Below are 13,296 nucleotides of genomic sequence, written 5' to 3'. Positions count from 1 at the left end.
GTCGCTTGCTCTTTCTATACTTCAGTTCCCTCTTCTGTAAAAAGGGGGAGTTGAAGTAGATTATCTCCTAAGGTTCTTTTACACTCCACCAATGTGGAGAGCCAGCAATAATGTGAATGAAAATACTATGAGACATCAAAATTCAGATTATGTATAATAACTGATATAACTAGAGTCCTAAAGCCCATTGGTATGGAATCAGTGTCCTTTCTTGCATGGGACAGACTTTGACCCAATTCCTGCACACTTGACATGCGGAGACATGCAGAGGATAAGAGGTAAGAGGTTTCAGTGAACACTGTAGGAACCCCAACTGTCCATCCTCTGAGCTGGATCCTGGATATTTGACTTTGGGATTCCATAGTACCACAAGAGTGGAAGGGTACATTGAGGCTGGAGTTTAACAAGGACAAATGTATTCTCATTGAATGAGTGGGGTACAACCCACAGAACCCAGCTTACCAATTCTAGACCATTCAGAGAAAGATCTAGGAGGATTCCTCTGTATGTGATGGAATCTCACACCTCAGAAACCATCTCAAAGAAATGCTGGCTAAATGTCTCTGGTAAGGGCCTCATTTCTAAAATATATAGAGAATTAAGTCAAATTTATAAGAATACAAGTCATTCCCCAATTGATAAAATTTGGTCAAAGGATATGAACAGGCAGTTCTCAGATGAAGAAATTAAAGCCATCTATAGTCATATGAAAAAATGCTCTAAATCACTATCGATTAGAGAAATGCAAATCAAAACAACTCTGAGGTACCACATCACACCTATCAGGTTGGCCAACATGACAAAACAGGAAAATGATAACTGTTGCAGAAGATGTGGGAAAATTGGAACACTAATGCATTGTTGGTGGAGTTGTGAAATGATCCAACTATTTTGGAGAGCAATTTGGAACTATGCCCAAAGGGCTATAAAAATGTGCATACCCTTTGACCTAGTAATAGCACTTCTAGGGCTATATCCCAAAGAGATCATACAAATGGGAAAAGGACCTACATGTACAAAAATATTTATAGCAGCTGTTTTTGTGGTGGCCAAGAATTGGAAATTGAGGGGATGCTTATCAATTGGGGAATGGCTGAACAAGTTGTGGTATATGAATGTAATGGAATACTATTCTGCTGTAAGAAATGATGAGCAGGCAGACTTCAGAAAAACCTGGAAAGACGTGTATGGACTGATGCTGAGTGAAGTGAGCAGAATCAGGAGAACATTGTACACAGTAACAGTCACGTTGTATGATGACTAACTTTGATAGACCTAGCCTTTCTCTGCAATGCAAGGATCTAAGACATCTCCAAAGGTCTCAGGATGGAAAATGCTATCCACATCCAAAGAAAGAACCATGGAGTTTGAATGCAGATTGAAGAATACTATTTGCTATTTTTTCTTCTGTTTTGTTTTGTTTCCTCTTTCTGATGGTTTCTCCTATTGGTTCTAATTCTTCCTTACAACATGACTAACGTGAAAATATGTTTAATAGTAATGTATATGTGTAGCCTGTATCAGATTGTGAGCCATCTTGGGGAGGAAGGGAAGGAGGGAGGAGGAGAAAAATTTAAAACTCAAAAGCTTATGGAAGTGATTGTTGATAAATCAAAATAAATTAATAAAAAAAAGAAATGCTGGTTAATGGCATCATCACAGAATCTAGCAGCCCTTATACATCACCTAGATTGGTGGTGTCTAGGAAAGATGGAAAGGCGCATATGTGTGCTAATTACCAAACTTTGAACATAAGGACCAAAGGAGTCCAGTACACTGTGCCACGGATACAAGATGCCCTGGATTGTCTACTAGGCAGCTAGGGGTTTTCCAGTCTTGGACTTGCATGGTGGATACTACCAGATTCCTATGTCTAAGGAAGACCAGGAAAAGGGTACTTTTATCTGTCCTGCTGGATTTTACCAGTTTGAGAGCCTGGGAATCTTGCCTGTTTACAAAATAGTCCCAGAGAAGGGAGGAAGCTCTATCAAGACTACACACCACAACTACCTATTGCCCAGAGGAGAGTTAGTTGGACTTTCAAATGAGCAGATGTAGAGGACCGATGGACACTCACCTAGGCAAAAGCTGAGGAAAAAAGATGGTTCACCGGCTGTGCCAAGACTTTCTGACTCAGATATGAGCAATGAAAATAATATATCCTCTAAAAGAAAAAGAAAAAGAAAAAGAAAATAATGGATCCAGTGAAGGAAATTATGTGTATTATTACAGGGCAGGACAACTGAACCCAGGGACAACTCTTTTCCTGCCCAAAATTGCTATAGAAACTCCTGGGGGTCAGATTCAACCCACAGAACTTGAATGTACTGGTAGCTAACCTCAGGTGGATGCAACCTGGGTATAGACAAACAAGTCTATAATGATCCTGATGGTCAGCTTGTGCCATCTACTAGCTCTGGTACAGGAGCAGAGAGAGAACTAGGTTTATTAGACTAGTCACTAAGCTAAGTTATGATGTCACAGGTAACCCTGAAGATATTACCCATGAGAAATGTATCTTGTATGTAATTGCATGTAAACTGAATGTTTGGGTATGGCTGTTTTTTTATTTTACTGTTTTGTTCCTTTGACTATGTTTTGTGCTACATTTATGCTATAGCAATGCTAGTTGTTAATTGTTTTGTATTTATGCTACTTCTTATAGTTAAATTGTATTTTATATATAGACATATGGCTAGTATGGCTGTTGCAGCTGGTTAGCTCTGCTTTGCTAGTCATGCTTTTGATGGATTGCTGTGTACTATGGATATGTATGTTCTTTCAAAATGTGTGTGTGTTATATCCTGTAGGTAATTATGAATTTTGTCACTGTAGTATTCTCCCAGGTATTGCTTTGAATTGTACCATGTCTACTGCATGTACTGTTAATGTGCATTTATCTGTCTTAATTTCAGTAGTATCAAAGGTTGGTTACTTAGCGTACCAGAAAAATCATCCTTGTTGTTTTAAAACACTGATGCTTGTGTTTATGCTGTATAGTTATAGATTTTGACTTGCCTTAGCTGACCCTTGCTAGGGACTACAACGAGTTTCAGTCTAGGGGAGGAATGTAACTGAATCTCAAAACTCTTTGGTATGGAAATTTCTTCTCATTGGTGGAGGTCCATGTCCCATGCTGGCCCATGGGGTGGGGCAGAGTTGGTGCGAGCCAGAGAGAGGAGAGGTTCAAGTTCTTCAAGCTCTTGTGTTTCTTTAACTCTTAAGTCTCCTTAGGCTTTGCATTGCTTCGGACGCTTATGGCTTCCAGCTTTGAGAGGGTAGATGGGTGATGCCAACCCCACTTCAGGCTGCTGAAAGGAGAAGCTGACGTGAAGAGTTGGCAATCCCCATCATATCCTTATCCCCAGCTTGCTGCACTAGAAACTTCAGGGAATTTTCCCTTCAGTGAAATCCAGGACTCTTTCTTGGTTGAGCCAAGTTACCTGACTTTCAATGGGGGAGCTCCTTCACTCTGTATTGTCTGGTATATATTCTCCTACATACACTTTCTTTGATTTCTATTTTGCTACTGATCTGGATAAATGGGTTCTTTTTGATAATTGCTTTGTGTTCATTGTGGAATTGGTATTTGGTGGGAAGGGAGTCAAGCCTTGTATATAAAGCTTGGGTCCTCTTCCCCATTAGGAAACAGCAATCAGAAGTTTAGCTTGAGTCTGAAAACTACATCTCTTATAATAGTAATAATAAAATAATAAAGTGGAGCATGTACACATGCAGAGTGGCCAAGCTTCTGGCCCCAATTTCCTGCTTCCCCTTCCAGCAGGAATTAAAGTCTCCTTTAGAGAAAAAGCATGGGGAAGAGGCTCGAGATGTCTATTCTGTCTCCCTGTGAGCCATACAGTGACACCCTCATGCTACATGGAGGGGCCGGTCCTCGTGTAGCATGGAAGTGTCATTGTGTGGTGTTATACCAGTACTGATGTCAGAGGTTTTTTTTTTCTTTTTTTAGCTAGCTTTGTCACAAAGGAGGTTTCTACTAGGGTAGGGAGAAGAGAGGTTTATTAGGATGTGACCATGGTGGCTTTGTTTTTTTTTTAAATTTTGGTGCCAATTTTAAATAGATTTTATTCTCCAAGACAAGAATTGTACTTTCACCATGGTGTTTTTAAAAAAAGATGATAAAACATTTTTTTAAATTACTGTATAGATGGCAGAATAGGAGCAGGAACTCACCTGAACTCTTCCCCAAAAAAGCAAGGATAGCAATCATGATCTCAGACAAAGCAAAAGCAACAATAGATCTAATTAAAAGCAATAAGTAGGGAAGGTACATTTTGCTAAATGATACCATAGACAATGAAGTAATATCAATACTAAACATGTATGTACCAAATGGCATAGCATCCAAATTCTAAGAGGAAATTTAAATGAGTTACAGGAGGAAATAGTAAAACTATAATAGTGGAGGACCTCAACTTTCCCATCTCAGAACTAGATAAATCTAACCATAAAATAAACAAGAAATTAAGGAGATGAATAGAATTTTAGAAAAGTTAGATACGATAGATCACAGTGCAATAAAAATTATATTCAAGGGGCAGCTAGGTGGCACAGTGCATAGAACTCCAGCCTTGGAGTCAGGAGGACCTGAGTTCAAATCTGGCCGCAGACACTTGACACTTAACTAGCGGTGTGACCCTGGGCAAGTCACTTAACTCTGCCTCACCAAAAAGCAAAAAAAAAAGTACATTCAATAAAGGGCCCTTGGAAACATAGATTAAAAATTAATTGGAAACTAAATAATCTAATCCTAAGAATGAGTGGGTCAAAGAACAAATCATAGAAATAATCAATAATTTTATTAAGGAGAATGACAATGAGACAATATATCAAAATTTGCAGGATGCAGCCAAAGCAGTATTTAGGTGAAAATTTATATCTCTAAATACTTACATCAATAAAACAGAGAAAGAGTGGATCAGTGAATTGGGTATGCAGCTAAAAAACTAAAAACCAAAATAAAATAAAATCCTCAATGAAACATGAAATTGGAAAGCCTGAAAATCAAAGGAGAGATTAGTAAGAGTGAAAGTAAGAAAACCACTGAACAAATAAAAGTAGGAACTGGTTTTATGAAAAAATATCAATAAAATAGATTAAACATTGGTTAATTTAATTTTTAAAAGGAAAGAAAACCAAATAAAGCAATTATTAGGAGATCTTTTATTATATACCAAAAAATCTGACAATTTAAGTGAAATGGATGAATATTTACAAAAATATAAATTGCTCAGATTAACCCTGTCTTAGAAAAAGAAATTGAGCAAGCCATTAATGAACACCCTAAGAAAAAGTCCCCAGGACCTGATGGATTCACAAGTAAATCCCACCAAACATTTAAAAAACAATTAATTCCAATACTATATAAAAACTATTTGGAAAAATAGGCAAAAAAGGATCCTATCAAATTCCTTTTACAACACAAATATGATGCAGATACCTAAACCAGGAAGAGTGAAAACAGAAAAAGATAACTATAGACCAATTTCCCTAATGAATACTGATGCAGAAATTTCAAATAAATACCAGCAAGGAGATTACAGAAAATGGACAGTTAGGTGGTGCAGTGGACAGGACATCCACCCTAAAGTCAGGAGGACTTGAGTTCATTCCTCAGACACTTACTAGCTGTGTAACCCTGGGCAAGTCACTTAATCCCAATTGCCTTTCCCCCCGCCCCCCCAAAAAAAGAAGAAAAAAAGATTACATGTCACAAAAATCTCAATCTCACAAGAGATTATATATCACGAAAATCATAAAATATGACCAGGTGGGATATATAGCAGGAATGCAGGACTGGTTCAATATCAGGAAAACCATCAGCATAATTAACCATATCAATAACAAAAACTAACAGAAATCGTGATTATCTCAGTACATGCAGAAAACGCTTTTGAAAAAAATACAACATCCATTCCTTTTTGGGGGAGGCAATCAGAGTTAAGTGACTCGCCCAGGGTCACACAGCTAGTAAGTGTCTGAGGCCAGATTTGAACTTACATCCTCCTAACTCCAGGGCCAGTGCTCTCTCTATCCGCTGCACCACCTATGCATTCCTGTTAAAAACACTAGAGAGCATAGGAATAAATGGAGCTTCCCTTAAAATGATAAGTAGTATCTAAAAGCATCAGCAAGCTTTATCTGTAATGAAGATAAGCCAGAAACCTTCCCAATAAGATAAGGGTGAAGCAGGGGTGCCAATCATTATTATTCAATACTATACCAGAAGTTCTGGCAATAAGAGAAGGAAAGTAAATTGAAGGAATTAGAATAGGCAATGTGGAACCAAAACTATCACTCTTTACAGACAATATGATGGTACACTTAGAGAATCCTAGAGAATCAACTAAAAAATTAGTGAAAATAATTAATGTCTTCAGCAAAGTTGCAGGATATAAAATAAACCTACACAAATCATCAACATTTCTATATATTACCAACAAAAGTCAGCAGCAAGAGATAAAAAGAGAAATCCCATTTAAAATAATTATAAGCAATAGAAAATATTTGGGAGTCTACCCACCAAGACACATCCAGGAACTATAGGAAAACAATTACAAAACACTTTTCATACAAATAAAGTCAAATCTAAACAATTGGAAAAATGTTAATTGCTCATGGGTAGGATGAACCAATATAATAATGACAATTCTACCTAAATTAATTTGCTTATTCAGTGCCATACCAATCAAATTTTAAAAAAAAATTCTAGAGAGTTAGAAAAAATAATAGCAAAGTTCATCTGGAAGAACAAAAGTGCAAGAATATCAAGGGAATCGAAAAAAAAATGTGAAGGAAAGTAGCCAAGCAGTACCAGATATCAACTGTATTAAAAAGCAGAATCATCAAAACAATCTGCTATTGGCTAAGAAACAGAGTGGTGGATCATTGAAATAGATTAGGTATACAATATACATTAGTAAATAACCATAGTAATTTAGTATTTGACAGACCTAAAGATCCAAGCTTTGGGAAAAGAACTCACTATTTGACAAAACCTGTTGGGAAAACTGGGAAACAGTTTGGCAGAAACTGGGTCTAGACCAATATTCACACTTTATACTGAGATAAGGTCAAAATGGGTTCATGATTTAGACATATAGGGTGATATCTTAAGCAAATTAGGAGAACATGGAAATTTTTATCTGTCAGATAAGGGAACAATTTGTGACCAAACAACAGATAGAAAGCATTATGGGATGAAAAATGGATAATTTTGATTACATTAAATTAAAAAAATTTTGCACAAACAAAACCAATGAAACCAAGATTAGAAGAAAAGTAAGAGACTGTATGATGATCAACTGTGAATGACTTAGCTATTCTCAGCAACACAGTGATCCAAGACAATTCTGAAGGACAATGATGAAAAGTGTTGTCCACCTCCAATGAAAGATCTGATGGAGTCTGGATGTAGATTGAAGCATACTTTTTTTAAACTTTATTTTTCTTGGGTTTTTGTTTTGGTCTCTGTTTTCTTTTTGTTGTTGGAAATATTGAAATGTTTTGCATGACTGCACATGTATAGCCTATATCAAATTGCTTGCTTTCTCAGGTTGAGGGGAGGGAAGGAAGGGAAGGGAGGGAAGGAGAGAATTTGGAACTCAAAAAAAATTTTTAATTTTTATTAATTTATTTTGATTTATCAACAATCACTTCCATAAGCTTTTGAGTTTTAAATTTTTCTCCTCCTCTCTCCCCATCTCCCTCCCCATGAGGGCACGCAATCAGATATAGGCTTTACATATAGATTCCTATTAAACATATTTTCATGTTAGTCATGTTGTAAGGAAGAATCCGATTAGAACCAATAGGAGGAACCACTAGAAAGAACAAACAAAACAACACAGAAGAAAAAATGGCCAATAGTATGCTTCGATCTGCATTCGAACTCCAAAGTTCTTTCTTTGGATGTGGATATCATTTTCCATCATGAGACTGTTGGAGATGTCTTAGATCCTTGCATTGCTTAGAACGGCTAAGTCTATCAAAGTTAGTCATCGCACAACGTGGCTGTTACTGTGTACAATATTCTCTTGGTTCTGCTCACTTCACTCAGCATCAGTCCATACAAGTCTTTCTGGGTTTTTCTGAAATCTGCCTGCTCATCATTTCTTACAGCACAATAGTATTCCATTGCATTCATATACTACAACTTGTTCAGCCATTCCCCAATTGATGGGCATCCCCTCAATTTCCAATTCTTTGCCACCACAAAAAGAACTGCTATAAATATTTTTGTACATGTGGGTCCTTTTCCCACTTGTATGATCTCTTTGGGATACAGCCCTAGAACTCAAAAAATTTTGAAACAATTGTTAAAATTTTTTTCCATATATAATTGAGAAAAAAAGTACTGAATCATAGGGCTTTATCAAAAAGTCCTAACCTATCCAACCCTGCTTAGGTTTAATCTAACACATTTCTAGCTTATCTTCCCTTTCCTTCCCTTGGCCCTGTGCTCTTGTGTCCAGGTCATTAAACATTTTCTGCAATAATAGCTTTGTGAAGTAGGTATCTCCATTTTATAGCTGGGGAAATGGATTCAGAGAAGTGACTTGCCCGAGGTGAAAAAGACCGTACATCGTCAAGGAAAAAGTGGGTTTGGAGCCAGAACCCCTAGGTTTGAATCCTGGTTCTTCAGTGAACTCCCCATGTGACCTTGGACAAGTCACTTAATTTTTTCTGTTTCTTCATCTGTAAACTGAGTATTTTGGTCTCTAATGTTCTTTCCAGGTCTAGGATTCTTGAAGTAGCAGAGCTAGCATTCAAACCTAGGTCTTTCACCTTCTAAACCAGTCTGTCTCTACCACAACAGATTGACAAACAGGGAGGAGACCTCGCCTGAGGCCACATTGGCACAAGCTCTTTCCCTGCGTCTCCCCAGAGGCAGCTGCTGCCTTCACCCTGAGCTCTGGGCCCCAGGGCTGCTGGGGGGTGTGGACTTTGCCCTTGGCTCCCATATTAGGACCGGGATGGGGGACAGGGGGAGGGGAAGAGAGGAAGTTGGCTGTTCTCTTCAGCGTCTGAAAGGTTATTGCCCAATACCTCGCATGTTCCATCACAGTGGAGTGAGACAAGGGGGCGGGGGGGAGGAGGGAGTTGGTTGTGGGGGAGAGGGTCAGGCTAGGAAATATGTCCCTCCAAGCAAATCCTTTTAAAGCTTTGACGGCCACCCCTCTTGGAGGCAGGGAGAATTTCCATGTTCTATGCCAGGAGCTGGGAGAGGACATCGCTGATGATCAGGCAGACGAGGCTTTGGGGCTAGGGAAGGGTTAACCCCTCATCTCCCAGGGAGTGAGAGGGCTATTCTAGCGACAGGAGACTGATTTTCTAGGGTAAGAGCTCCTAGGAGCTGGAGCCAGAGGTCCAAGATGCCCAGGGTGTACTCTCACCCAAAGCCCTCTCTTCCATGTCCCTCCAGTTAGGCCATTACATATAACTAGAGTAATTACATCCCACTGACCTTAATTCCCTGGGAAGTTTTAATTGGCCCTGGGATTCCCCCACTTCCTGTCCTACCCCAGTAGGAGAGGGGCCTGAGCAGCTGTTCCAATGCAGAGGCACCCAACTCAGAAGCGGAGAAGCGGCCTGGGCCCTGCAGAAGGGTCTGAGTGGTGCTAGGCCTGGGATGGGGTTCCCTGATGGGGTGTTGTGATGTGGGCGGGTGGGTGGGTGGGTGGCAGAGGGTAAACTTCCCCCCTAGATTCAGAGACTAGCCAAGGAAGGAGAAGGGCAGGTCCAGGGAGGCAGCTGACCAGAGGCAGCCAGGGAAAGACAGAGGTAATCCCGTGGATCTGTCACCAGTCTCCCTCAGGAACCAGGCCAGCCCCCCAGCCAGTAGAGATGAGCCTGCCAAGGGAATGTGCTGACTGGGCGGGAGCACCGGAGAAGCCACCCCCTAGCTCTGAGGACCAGCACTTTCTGGGGGCCCAGGACTCCCGGAGTCTCTAATAGGATGGCTTTAACATGTAAGAAGTTCATAGGACTTAGAACTGGAAGGGACCTTAGAGACAAGCTAGTCCATCCCCTTTGCCCCCAGTGTTGCAGATGAGGAAACTGAGGCCCAGAGAGGCCAAGTAGTTTCCTCAAGGTCATAGGTAGTCGTTATCAGAGCTAAGACATCCATCTCTTCAGACTCCAAATTGAATTTTCTCTCCCAGACTGGTCTCAGTTACTGCCTTGGTCCCTAACAGAATCCTCACTGCTACCTCCCCCCACAATAGTTCTTTCTTAGGATTATAGATACAGAGCTGGAGGGGACTTCGGGGACCAATCGGTGCAACTCTCTCATTTTATAATGGAGGAAACTGAGGCAACTTGCCAAGCTCACCCTAGTAGTAATCACTGGAGGAGGAGTTTGAACCCGCCTCCTCTGACTCTGGAGTCAGTGCCCTTTCCCCCATACCATTCTCTAATTATCATAATGTTAACAACAGTTATTGCCACCGCTGGATATGTGGGCATCTACGTATGGTACAATGGATAGCAAGCCGGGCCTGGGGTCAGGAAGGCCTGATGTCAGATCTGGCCTCAGACATTTACAAGGCCGCGTGACCCTGAGCAAGTCACTTAACTTCTCTCTGCCTCAGTTTCCTCAACTGTAATATGAAGATAATAATAACATCCACCTTCCAGGATTGTTGTGAGGATCAAATGAGATAATATTTATAAAGTGTTTAAAGGCACAGCGTCTGGCATACAGTAAGCACTTAATAAGTCCTTGTTTCCTTTCTTCCCTATAACCTGACTTAGGTCCTATGCACCTAATAAACATCTGTAGTAGGATTTGAACTCATATCTCCTGACTCCAAGGCCAGTGCTCTACCCACTATAACTGGGTCCTAATTAGTATGAGCAGTGAATCTCAGAAGTCATCATGTTATTCGAATCCACACCATACGTTTCCATTGGGCTGGAACCAGTGGCCACATTTTACATAATTATAACTTTGAACAGTGTAAATTCAGGCCTCAAGGCTGTCAGTGAGTTAGTGGGGTATCTACCCCAAGCATGAGAAGACTTCCCAGGCAGAATGCGCAGATGAGAACAATTTGTTCCAACGGCCACAAAGGCGGCTGAAGCAGGTGCTGTGGAGTACTTAGGGCTTGGTCAGACATCGAAGATGCCAAGGTCATCCGCTGCATCCTGGGCCATCACCAGATCTCCTGACTTTCATCCTGCCACTGGACTTCGATGACTCAGGAAGATAGAGTGAGGCTGACGCTTTGTGCAACTCTGCCTCACTTAAACCCAATTCACTTGAAAGTGGAGACATCACCCCATGATGTCATTGGTCCTCTTCAGGGAAAAAACAAAAAAACAGAAAACGATGAACAAGTGTGAATTCAAATACATGCAACTACTTAAGGGAATTCATTCTCCATGCCAATTGGGACCTGACTACATACTACTTTGGAGGCACTAGAGCCTCAGCAAAGAGAACATTTTCTATTCTCTGCTGATATATCTATACACAGGGGATCCTCAAAGTCTTAGTTCAGTTTTGACATTAAACTGGAACTATGACTTTTGGGACATGCTACATATGCAATTACATATATTCTCATTTTATATATGATATACACACATATATGTAAGATATGCACATATACACATATGTATGATATATACATATATGTATATATAATTGATAGATTTTAGATATCAATGAGTTATTGTATGTAATGCATTTTTTTAAATCATCAAGTTCATTTTACTAATTACAAATTACATAGTCCTTGATGCTGCTGGATAATCCCATATTGATTCTGTACTTTATCCTCAACAACAGCTGTTTCAAACTCTTTTTTCTTCTACCCTTATCCCCTAACTTTTTCTTCATACTCTCTTCACTTAATGCTCCTATACCACCACTTTCTCACTCTGGGGAGAGGACTTCACCTCATATTTACACAGTTGTGCTGGATTAATACAAGTACAAACTTCTTTGCACTCACAAGGTAGCACCAAACTACCTCCTAGCCTTATCTCATATTCCTCTAGTCTCTTCCTTCTATGCTTCTGTGAACTGGACCACTATGTACCCTCTGAACATATGCTACATTCTTCTTGCCTCTCTTCCATTGTTCCCTATGTCTGGCATCTCCTTCTTCCTTCTCTTTGCTTGTTGAATTCCTAACCATCCTTTTTTTAAAAATTATTTAAAAATTTTTTTTTTATTTTTAACAAGTGTTTTTAAAACTTTGGGTTACAACTTTTCTCCTTTCCTCCCTCTCCACCCACCCTCATTGAAAAGGCAAGCATCTCAATACAGGTTATAGACGTGTAGTCATGCAAAACACTTCCATAGTAGTCCTATTGTGAAAAATTAAGTATATTTCCCTTCATCCTATCCTACCCCCCATTTATTCTATTTTCTTTTTTGACCCTGTCCCTCCTCAGAAGTGTTTGCTTTTGATTATCCCCTCTCTCAATCTGCCCTCCCCTCTATCAACCCCCTGCTCTCTTGTCCCCTTCCTCCCCTTATTTTCCTGTAGAGTAAGATAGATTTCCATACCCCATTGTGTATATTATTCCCTCCTTAAGCCAAATCCTATGAGAATAAGATTCACTCATTCCCTCTCACCTTCCCCCATTGCCTCTCCACTGTAAAAGCCTTTTCTTGTCTGTTTCATGTGAGATATTTTACCTCATTCCACTTCTCCTTTTCTCCTTCTCCCAAGATAATCTTCTCCCACCCCTTAATTTTATTTTCCAGATATCCCTTCATCTTCAACTCACCCTATGCCCTCTATCTATCTATCTATCTATCTATCTATCTATCTATCTATCTATCTATCTATCTATCTATCTATACAAACATATGATTTTTTTCCCTCCCACTACCCTAATACTGACAAAGGACTCATGAGTTACAAATATCATCTTTCCCTGCAGGAATGTAAACAGTTCAACCTTAATAAGTCTCTTATGATTTCTCTTTCCTGTTTATCTCTTCCATGTTTCACTTGAGTCTTGTATTTGAAGGTCAAATTTTCTATTCAGCTCTGGACTTTTCCACAGGAATGCTTGAAAGTCCTCTATTTCATTGAATGACCATTTTTTTACCCTAAAGGATTATACTCAGTTTTGCTGGGTAGGTGATTCTAGGTTGTGATCCTAATTCCTTTTGCCCTCTGGAATATCATACTCCATGCCCTCCGGACCCTTAATGTAGAAGCTGCTAAATCTTGTGTTATCCTGATTGTGTTTCCACAATACCTGAATTGTTTCTTTCTGGCTGCTTGTAGTATTTTCTCTTGGACTTGGGAG

The sequence above is a fragment of the Vombatus ursinus genome, unplaced genomic scaffold (assembly GCF_900497805.2).
Source record: "Vombatus ursinus unplaced genomic scaffold, bare-nosed wombat genome assembly UNPS02014786.1, whole genome shotgun sequence".
Classification (NCBI taxonomy): Eukaryota; Metazoa; Chordata; class Mammalia; order Diprotodontia; family Vombatidae; genus Vombatus; species Vombatus ursinus.
This window is presented reverse-complemented; position numbering follows the sequence as displayed.